The following is a 10,935-nucleotide window of genomic DNA, read 5'->3' on the forward strand; positions in this document are numbered from 1 at the left end:
TATTTTTACTCTTTTTTGCTTGTGCCAAATATTGGTGTGATAGTGCTTATGTGCCTCATAATTTTCTTCTTTTCTTTTTTTTTTTTTTTAAGAGACAGAGTCTCACTCTGTCATCCTCGGTAGAGTGCCGTAGCATCACAGCTCACAGCAACCTCCAACTCTTGGGCTTAAGTGATTCTCTTGCCTCAGCCTCCCAAGTACCTGGGACTACAGGTGCCTGCCACAGTGCCCAGCGATTTTTTGGTTGCAGTTCTCACTGCTGTTTAAGCTGGCTTGGGCCGGGTTCAAACCCACCACCCTCAGTATATGGAGCCGGCGCCCTACCCACTGAGCCACAGGTGCCGCCCTTGGCTCATAATTTTCACAACTATCATTTTAAAACTTCAACTCCAGACTCATTGCATATGCATTTGCCTGCCTTGCTGCCCTGTGAGTCCTAAAAAAAAAAAGTGTCTCCAACCGCCATCTCAGAGAATGGTAAATAAAGGCTATCAATAATTACATGGGGAATTGCGCTGTGTCTAAAGACTAAAGAACAAAGTAAAATCAATTAAAATTTATTAGGAATCATCATCTGAAACCTTTTTGGAAAGAACTTACATGTACATTTTTAAAAACAAATGTTATTTGCACTTCTATTTTCAACATTAATCATCCCTTTAATGAAAGTCTTCTGCCTTCTTCAAAAGTATGACTAACAGCTGCTAAGTGCACGTTGCAACAAAAGCAGACAAGATCTGGGGCTTTGTTTCACACAAGAATATCCTTCACTAAATCAATTCAACCAAAATCTGATTCACGAATCTGTTCGCAAGTCTTTCCTGGGGTGGATCTGACCTTTTGTTTGGTTTTTAACCAGGACTCCTCATTCATTTGAAATTGCCTTCAAGGGCAGGACAAATGTTTGCTGAGTGACTGCACTGCGGGGTATAGAAAGGGTCAGGGGAAATCCACCCATTCAGATAGGTAGGAAACCAGTTTACCATACCATGAATGCAGAACATTATGGTGGTTAAGAGCCACCTTTAGAATCAGGAGGATTTGAGTTCGGATTTGAATCCCGGTTCTGCCACCCATGTGCTGTGTCAACTGGGGCAAGTTACTTAACATCTCTGAAATCCCTCTGTGATATCACTATCGTATTCACACTTGTCTTAGAGGGCTAGTGAAAAATTAAATAAGATAACAGATATAAAGCATTAGAATTCTACTAAAATAAGGGATAAATTAAAACAATAACTATTATTAAATATTTAATGAAAGGAAAAGTCTGAATGGTAGAATCATAGATTTACTACTTTAATATATATTTAATAACTGAAGTACACATGATGACTGATTATGGTAATTGGCAACATAATTGTCAACAGATGTTCCAGAGAACCTATTTAATTTAGGGTATTCGGTGCCACCGACTGGAGAACAGCAGAGGTAAATAAACATTTAGCTGAAGACTTGGGTCTTAATACGGCCTCGTGAAGGATGTGAAAGGATCTCCTTAAATAATTAGGTAAAAATGACTTGAATTAGTGTATCCATTATTTTTATGTCAGGTAGAGCTTAAAAGTACTTGAAAAAACTATTTTCCTGAGTACTTTACTTAAAATCTCCTTCACACTATTAAAGGTCTGTGAGAACTCATTTTATTGCAGATAGGACAAAATTAAATTCTAGCCAGTACCAGTGAGTGGTGCTGGAACTGGAATCTGAATTGAAATGGTTTTCCTCCTCGTGTGCATTTGCATGTGTGTAGCGCTACTTTGCTACTGAACCTACTCTGTTCAATACATAAGCAGAATGCTCACAGGACATCCGCACTTGGGGTCAGTGGGTCACTTCCAAACAAATGTAAAGTTAGCAGAAGAAAACCCTCTCTACTAGGCCAAGCCTGTTGAGCCCGTGAACTATCTAACTTAGAAACATCCTTCACCTACGGTACAACTGGCAACTTCTAAATTCTCTGTGACTTAGTGTTTGGGAAATACAGCATTGTGTTTTTGCCCACCTCTTGACAATTCCACACGTATCTTTGGTAAGGTGCTTACTCTCACATAGTTGTGCCCTGGAGAAAATAGCTCTTATTTAGGGCTCAGGAAATAGATCTTTTTCAAAATTCTGGAAAGACACAACCGTAGGCCCCGTGCAGTTCACTTTGTTAGTCCCTGGCTATGGCATCTTCTGATGGAGTCAGGAATTAGAAACCCAAGTCAGCACAGAACTCAGTATTCACAAATATTTGAGCAGGCACGGAGAGCTCCGGGATTCCCACGTGTTCTCATGACTGAGACCCTGTGAGGGAGCCCGGCTGACTAACAGAGAACAGCCCTGACCTTTCAACCCTGTGAATTCAAATGCAGTTTGTCATCCGATGTAAAATGAATTTGGCCATGTGTAATCCTGCACGATGGAGAGGCCTTGTCCCAGGAAAACTCGAGAACATGAAAGAGGGGCATTGAAAAATAAAACCCACAAAACAGTTGAGAACATACATCCATATGCTAATAAAAAATTCCTTTTCCAAAATAATGGACAGCCCTATGATTCCCAGGGCAGTGTGGACTCTGTTAACACACGCCCGGGTCCAAGTGAGGAATTGCTGCAATTTTTCTTCTCTCCTTGGAATTTGAAATACATTTTTATATTTGTTTTTCACTCTCTCCTTTTATCATTCAGAATCAGGCCATCCTGTTACGGTGGTTGCATTCTACTTCTCCCTCCAACCACCAAAGAAGGAAGGTTGAATTGCTACAGTTTCTCATTTCTAACGGACCTTTCCTTTCGGACCTTTCCTTTCGTAATGGATCAGGATCTGGATCGGGCTGGGCAGAACACGCCCTCTGGGAGAGGCTCGGAGAAGCAAACTTGTCAAAGCACCTGCATCTCTTAAACTCTCTGAGGCAATGTCCTAGGAGTTCCAGAACCTGCTGTGTTTCTTCTTTTTTTCTTTTCTTTTCTTTTTTTTTTTTTGCAGTTTTTGGCTGGGGCTGGGTTTGAACCCCCCACCTCCGGCATATGGGGCTGGTGCCCTACTCCTTTGAGCCACAGGCACCGCCCTTTCTTTTCTTTTTTTAATAAATTAGTTTTACGTGTAAACACAAAGGTTCTCTGTACTGTTTTTAAATATATATACATATATATGTGTGTGTCACTGAATATTCCAGAAATGCAATTAGTAATACTTGTTTTAAGAACTTTACCATAAGATTTCACCATTTCAGAAAATAACATCACCAATGTCAACTGTCCTTATGGCATTTGAGTTGTCAAAACAATATGCTGGTACTTGTCTACATTTTTTTTTTTTTTTGGTAGAGATAGGGTTTCACTATGTTGTCCAGACTAGTCACAAACTCCTGACGTCAAACTATCTGAGGTAGAGACCAAAGTGCTGAGACTATAGGCCTAAGCCACTGTGTCAACCTCACGGCATATAGATGCAAGCACCTGATTACTACATTTTGCTTTATAGTGAAGTCATGCCCAAATACTTGCATATTAGAAATTCTTTTTATTATTATTTTTTCTTTTTTTTTTTTGAGACAGAGTCTCAAGCTGTTGCCCTAGGTAGAATGCTGTGGTGTCACAGTTCACAGCAACCTCAAACTCCTGGGCTTAAGTGATTCTCTTGCCTCAGCCTCCCAAGTAGCTGGGACTACAGGCACCCACCACAATACCTGGCTATTTTGTTGTTGTTGTTGTTGTTTTTGCAGTCATCATTGTTATTTTAGCTGGCCCAGGCTGGGTTCAAACCTGCTAGCCTTGGTATACATGGCCAGTGCCCTACCCACTGAGCTACGGGTACCACTATTTTTTTTTTTTTTGGGGGGGGACAGAGTCTAACTATGTCACCTTCAGTAGAAGTGACACATGGCATCACAGCTCACAGCAACCTTCAACTTTTGGGCTTAAGCAATTCTCTTGCATCAGCCTCCCAAGTAGTTAGGACTACAGGTGCCTGCCATAATGCCCAGCTATTTTTTGTTATTGTTGTTGTAGTTGTCGTTGTTTAGCAGGTTGGGGCCAGGTTCGAAACCCCCAGCCCTGGTGCATGTCGCTGGCGCCCTAACCAGTGAGCTGTGGGTACTGAGCCAAAAAATTCTTTTTATTATTAATCAATGTCCTTTTACTTGTCCTCTATATTATAGTTAGGCCATTATACTGATTTTTTTAAATCACACTATACAGGTTATAACACCTGTGTATTTCATTTCAGGATAGCAGAGTTATTGCAAAATATGTTATGGAAAGGAGATACTGGTCTACCTTAACCAGTTGGGGCATGATGACTACTATATAAATAATCATGTACCACAAGTTCTTGTCTAATCCTTTCCATAGAGTGATAGTTCCTAGTTCTCATTTCCTCAAAGGAGCAATATACACTGACAGAGGAGAGAAAAGACAATCTGGTCTGGTTTTTTTTTTTTGTTTGTTTGTTTTTAAGAGACAGAGTCTTACTTTATCGCCTTCAGTAGAGTGCTGAAGCATCACAGCTCATAGCAATCTCCAACTCCTGGTCTTAGGCGATTCTTTTGCCTCAGCCTCCAGAGTATTTGGGACTACAGGCGCCCACCACAATGCCCGGCTATCTTTTTGTTGCAGTTTGGCTGGCACCAGGTTCGAACCTGCCATCCTTGGTATATGGGGGCTGGAGCCCTACCCACTGAGCCACAGGTGCTGCCCAACAATCTGGTCTATTTGCAGTTCATTAGTACTTCCTTAAAATAGCAAGTATGTATCACATTCTCCTATTCTATTTAACATGCCAAGTACCAAAGAGGTATGGATTAAGATTCCAAAGAACTGGGTACTAGTCCTGCCCTTGCCACTAAATAATTGTAATCTTGAACAAATGACTTAATAAAATTAATGCATTCCCAGGCTTCCTCACTTGTTAAGTTGGTCTGTACCAGTGGTTCTCAGAATGTGGTCCCGGGATAAGCAGCATCCATATCATCAAGGAACTTGTTAGAACTGCAAATCCTTAGGGCCCTACCTCACACCTCCTGAATTAGTCTGGGGGTAGGGACTAGCCAGCTGCATTTTGTAAGTCCTTCGGGGGACTTTAATACACAACAAAGTTTGAAAATCACTGGTCTAAATGATTTCAAAGCTTTTTTTCTAGCTGTAACATTCTGTGTTCAGTGTATCCCAACAAATCCCACAAATAATATAAAAATGTAGTATCCGAGGAAAGGAATGGCAGAAGATATTATGAGCATCATTTCTCATATTATGCATTATCACTAACAGTGTCGTCATTTGAATAAACTAGATTCCCAGAAGGGGAATTGGTGGGTCAAAACGTATGAATTTTTAAAGTTAGACTACTCTCTCAAAAGGCTGAAAAACTTCACATTTCTTAATGTATAAGTTTTCCCCACCAATATTAAGAGCCATCTCTCTTTGAATTTTTTGCTGGTCTGATGGGTTTAAGTAAAATCTCATGACTTAATTTGTAATCCAACTAACTGTAAATAAATTTGGTGTGTTTTGTTTTGTTTTGTGTTGTTTGCTATTTGAATTTGTTTTTCTATGAAGTGCCTATTCATTTTCTTTGCCAAATTTACTAGGTTGTTTGCTTTTTTCTTATCACTGTCAAAGAGCTTTGAACAGGGTATCTGGAAAATTCTGGAGAAGTTTTAAATTTTAAAATATTTTTTTGCAGAGATGGGGTCTTGCTCTGTTCTCAGGGTGGTCTTGAACTCCTGGCCTCAAGCAATCCTCCAGCCTTGACCTCCCAAAGTGCTGAGGTTATGGGGGTGAGCCACCGTGCCTGGGTGAATTCCTTAATTTTTTAATATAGGCATTTAAGGATATTCATTTTTCTTTCTCTTTAATTCAAGGATTACCTATAGTATGTTCTTCAATTTTCCAAGTTTCTTTTTCTAGTCACATTTTAATTATTTTTTTTTTTGAAAAAGAGTCTTACTCTGCTGCCCTATGTAGAGTGGTGCTGTTGCTTAATAGCTCACAGCAACCTCAACTCTTAAGGTTCAAGTGATCCATCTTCTGCCAAGTAGCTGGGACTATAGGTGCCCACCATAACACTTGGCTAGCTTTTCTATTTTTAGTAGAGACAGGGTCTTGCTCTTACTCAGGCTTGTCTCAAACCCTTGAACTCAAGCAATCCGCCTGTCTTGGCCTCCCAGAGTGCTAGGATTATAGGCATGAGCCACCATGCCCGGCCACCTTTTAATTACTTCTAATTTTTTTGGTTTATAATCAAAGAATAGGGCCTGTAGAAATTTCACATTTTTGAATTTGTTAAAATTTTATGGCTAAGTACCATATATAATGGTCTTTTTTTGTTTTTTAACTGTCCCATGGTCATTGGAGGGGTAGGGAGTATATTCTCTAGTCAATAAACATAAGGCTCCCTTTACATAGTAAAGAAAGCTTATTGATTCTACTATTCAATTCCTTTGTGTTATTTTTTTTTTGTACACCAGCACAGTATTATGCAGACTATGGTCTACAGATGGTGCTGATCTATAAACTGTACATTAGTAGTTCATAACAAGGTGAGTATAGAAATAGTTTAGACGTTTAGAAACTTTTACAGGAATTGTACATTGCTATGACATCCAGGAGTATCATCAGTATACTTATCTTACTGGACAGAGTACAGAGATATCTAAACGTTCTTCAATTCATTTAATAAACTTCATATCGTGGATTGCATACCTGTCATATGCAGTAGGATCACATTATAACATGTGATATTTTAAGGTACATTAGGCCCTTATAACTCAAAAAATGTAACTATAACTCTAGATAAAGATAAAGTGAGTAAATGAAAATGCTGAGTTTACTGAAATTTCTTTAAAAAATCTCTTCTTCTGGCTGGATGTAGTAGCTAACACCTGTTATCCTACCACCCTGGGAAACCAAGGCTGGAGGCTCACTTGAGCTCAGCAGTTTGAGACCAGCTGAGCAAGCCCAAGACCCGTCTCTACTAAACAGCAAAATCTCTTCTTCCAGCCCTCATCAACTTTCCTCTGCAGACTGATTTCTCCCAAGGAGATAAGGAACCAGGGCCAGGTCCTGTGACAGCAGCTGGGATTTGTCCCGGAGCTGGAACTACCCCCTGCATAGAAAATGGCATCAGAGGAGGTGCACCATGGACATGGATTCCACCCAAAGTCTGGACCTGAGGGGCTTGAGGATTCTGCTGGTTCATTGACTCACTGGATCTTGAGCCAGGCCCAGCACCAGGAACTGGCTGAGGGTTGCCTGCCATCAGCATTGGGATATTTGTCTGGCAATGCAGAATTGTCAGGGCAATCTCCAGATCCACAATTCTCATCACGACCTGTGCTTACAGCAATGCATAAGCCAATTGAGGGTTCTGAAGCACCATGTTCTGTGCTTCCTGGGGGCTATTCTGGACACAGAGCTTCTTTTGTTTCATCAGCTCAAACATCTGCTCTGGTGGAAAAACTGGCAACTGCTTGGCTAATAGACTCAGGGGCATCCTCAGGACTGATGGTCTCTCCATAAGCTGGCTCAATGACAGGGGCCCCAGTGCCAAGGCTCTTCGGCTCTTCTTTGTTCTTTTCACTGGCAGCATTGTCGCCTCAAAGGGCTTTCCCACTGAATTCATGCCCATTCCGGTTCCACATGGCACTAAGAGGGCTGTCTCTTGGTCTTGGGATTCACAGACGCCATAACACTTTGGCTTTCCTGTCTCCCTATCCTATACCAATCTGAAACCAACAACAAGTCCAACCTCAGAAAAGATAACCTCAGGGTACAAGTGAATCTTTCTAAGAGTAGAATGTGAACGTTTTAAAATAATAACTAAGAAAATGACATGAAGGCTATGTTAACCAGTTTGATGGAAGTATTTCAGATTGTGTGTGAAAACCCCACACTGTAACCCAGAAGTGCATAAACGTACATAGTTACCATTCAATAAAAAAAAAAAAGAAAGAAAGAAAGAAAGAAAAGATATCCTCCAACTGCTCTTCAGTAACTTCATAGGGAATGTTCCCCACGGACACAGAACATAGAAAACGATCCACCGCAGGGTCTCTAACCGTCATAGCTGCCATTGCTCTCTCTCAGCGTCTTCCAGTGCTCCACAGCACACTTCCGTACAGAGCCCTGCTGGGTTTTTTCCAGCCAGCAAACTTTCAACTGCCTTAGCATTGTTTCAAAGAGCATTTTTTTTTTCGGTCAGAGTCTCAGTATGTTGCCCTTGGTAGAGTACTGTGGCATCACAGCTCATAGCAACCTCAAACTTTTGGGCTTAAGTGATTCTCCTGCCTCAGCTTCTCAAATAGCTAGGCTTACAGGTGCCCACCACAATGCCCAGCTATTTTTTTTTCTTTTCTTTTCTTTTTTGAGATAAAGCCTCAAGCTGTCCCCCTGGGTATAGGGTAGTGGCATCATAGCTCACAGCAACCTCCAACTCCTGGGCTCAAGCGAGTCTCCTGTCTCTGCCTCCGAAGTAGCTGGGACCACAGGCGCCCACCACAATGCCCAGCTATTTTTTGGTTGCAGCCATCATTGTTTGGCAGACCTGGGCTGGATTCGAACCCGCCACCTTAGGTGTAGGTGGCTGGCGCCTTAGCCACTTGAGCCACAGGCGCTAAGCCCCAGCTATTTTTTTCTTGCAATTGTCATTGTTTAGCTGGCCCAGGCCAGGCTCAAACCTACCAGCCTTCGTGTATGTGGCCCACTGAGCTACTGGCACTGCCCAAAAGTATTTTAAAACTAAATCTCTTTTCTACAATTGTTTCCCAGTTTCTTAAGCATCACCATTAATTGGGTAGCAGTTATAAAGACCAGAAGCCCTATGAATTATGAAATGCATTGTTCTTTTGACGTTTGAAGTTCATTATTAATGTCCATGGGCTGGGGACCACAGGACTAAACTATCTAGGTTAGTATGTGTGTAGTTTATGGTGTTCTCACAACAAAATCCCTGACAGTGCATTTATCAGAACACATTACCCTTGTTAAGTAACTCACAAGCCAAATCATTCCCTCATGCCCAGCCCACCCTTGTACCCAGGCTGCCTCATCTGGGGAAATGTAATAGGCTATGGTATAAGATGGACATGGTTCAAATCTCACTCTGGCCAGGCATGGTGGCTCATGCCTACAATCCCAGCATTTTGAGAAGCCAAGGCAGGGGGATTGCTTGAAGCCAGAAGTTTAAGACCAGTCTGGGCAACCTAGTGAGACCCTATCTCTACAAACAAATTATAAAAAAAAGAAAAGGAAAGAAATTAGGAAGGAATGGTGGCACATGTCAATACTCCTAGCTACGTGGGAGGGTGAGGCAGAAGGATTGCTTGACCCTAGCAGTTTGAGTTATAATGAGCTATGATCAGACCACTGTACTCTATCCTGGGTAACAGAATGAGACCTTGTCTCTAAAGAAATAAATGAATAGATAAATAAAACAAATTTTGGTTCTGCTATTAACTAGCAACTCAGTGACTAGTTAAGTGGTTAAGTGGTTACTCAGACCACTCAGACCCTCACCAAAATGGGATGAATAGTGATAACAATACCTATCTCATTGGGCTTGTTGTGAGGAACGCACGAAATAATGCTTGTTAGTGCTTAGTACAGTACCTACCATAGACTGGGCGAACGGCAATGGGACTTAACTGACATGCACATTCACTAAATATTCACTGCTCTGGGCCTACCTTCATCTCGCAGGTCTCTCTGGAGATGTCACACTCCCTCTTAGCAATGAGGCAATTCTGTGTCCCCCTGTGCACAGACTCCCAGCACATGCTGCTTCCCAGACACCTAGGTGTGGCAGGGGGTGGAGTCAGTGAAAGTGGTCTAGACAAGTCACTCACGAATGATTTCACATCTGACTTCCTATGTCAGCATTAACTGTTGGGCAATAGGGCTGTGAATAAAGAAAAAAAAACAGGAAGAGAGGAGGAAGCCTTTCTGAGATTGGCAGGAGGTAGGTATGGGGTGTGGGAGGGAATCTTAGATTCTGCATTGTTTCCTTGAATCAACATCTTAAGTACAAAAGTTAGATATTGGGGTTTACTAGGAACATGAAGGGGAAAGAGAAGGGTCAATGTAAAAATGTGTTTAAAAGTATATATCTGAACATTTTAAGTTAACTCCGATGTGAACATTTACTTAATCTCTTTGAAAAACACACTTAGGGAGGTATCATTTCTCCATAAGTCAGAAGTGTAAGTAAGTTCTTATCAGGCAATTTAAGAAATCAGAGCTGCCACCCTGCAGAACAGAGCTCAAGAATGCTCATGAAAGCCTTTCTTGAACACACTTGCACCACCACCCCTATTTCATAGCACCAATTACTGAAAAAGAACTGACGTGGGCTTCCTCTCTCACCTTGTCCCCCCCAGAAGGAAAACAAGATCTCACTGGCATGCACAAATGAGACCCTTTCTGCAGACTCCTTAATTCACATTCCTTGCCATGATCAGAGAAGCTGCAGGCACACAAGGGTGGCCTGTGATGTTCTTTGTTATTGGGAACCTGCAAGCGTTCTTTCATCTTATTAAAATTATACCCTTCCTGCTAAGATTGAAAAGAAAACCAAGAATTGGTAATTGTATCCCACTCAACCCCCCTGTAAAGAGGGGAAGTAGCCCATCAAGACTTCTCACGTTACAGAACTATTCATTTTGTATTTCAATTTCTCATGCCACTCCTCTACCACCACACACACACACTTCAAGGGTTTTGCTCAATCCTTGAACAGTGGGAACCATCCTGAAGGGTTATAATAACATAATTAGGCACCAAGTGGCAGTCACTAGCTAAGAGCTTCATGTACTTTCTTTTACTTAAGTCTCCCAACACCCCCAGTGTGTAGGTGTTATTATTATTTTGGGTTTTTTTTTTTAACCTGTCCGTGTGGATACTTGGTGAGGCAAAGAAACTTGACCACAGTTAAACAACTAGCAATTTCTAGAATGG

The 10,935-nt window shown here is 41.5% G+C and overlaps 1 pseudogene; it reads right to left on the reverse strand.

Annotated features, from left to right (window-relative positions):
* LOC100943492 overlaps positions 1–8,057 on the reverse strand; it is a 32,216-nt pseudogene extending 24,159 nt beyond the window's left edge.
* Between the last annotated feature and the right edge of the window lie 2,878 nt (positions 8,058–10,935).

The sequence above is a fragment of the Otolemur garnettii genome, unplaced genomic scaffold, assembly GCF_000181295.1.
Source record: "Otolemur garnettii isolate 467f Iridium unplaced genomic scaffold, OtoGar3 scaffold00163, whole genome shotgun sequence".
Classification (NCBI taxonomy): Eukaryota; Metazoa; Chordata; class Mammalia; order Primates; family Galagidae; genus Otolemur; species Otolemur garnettii.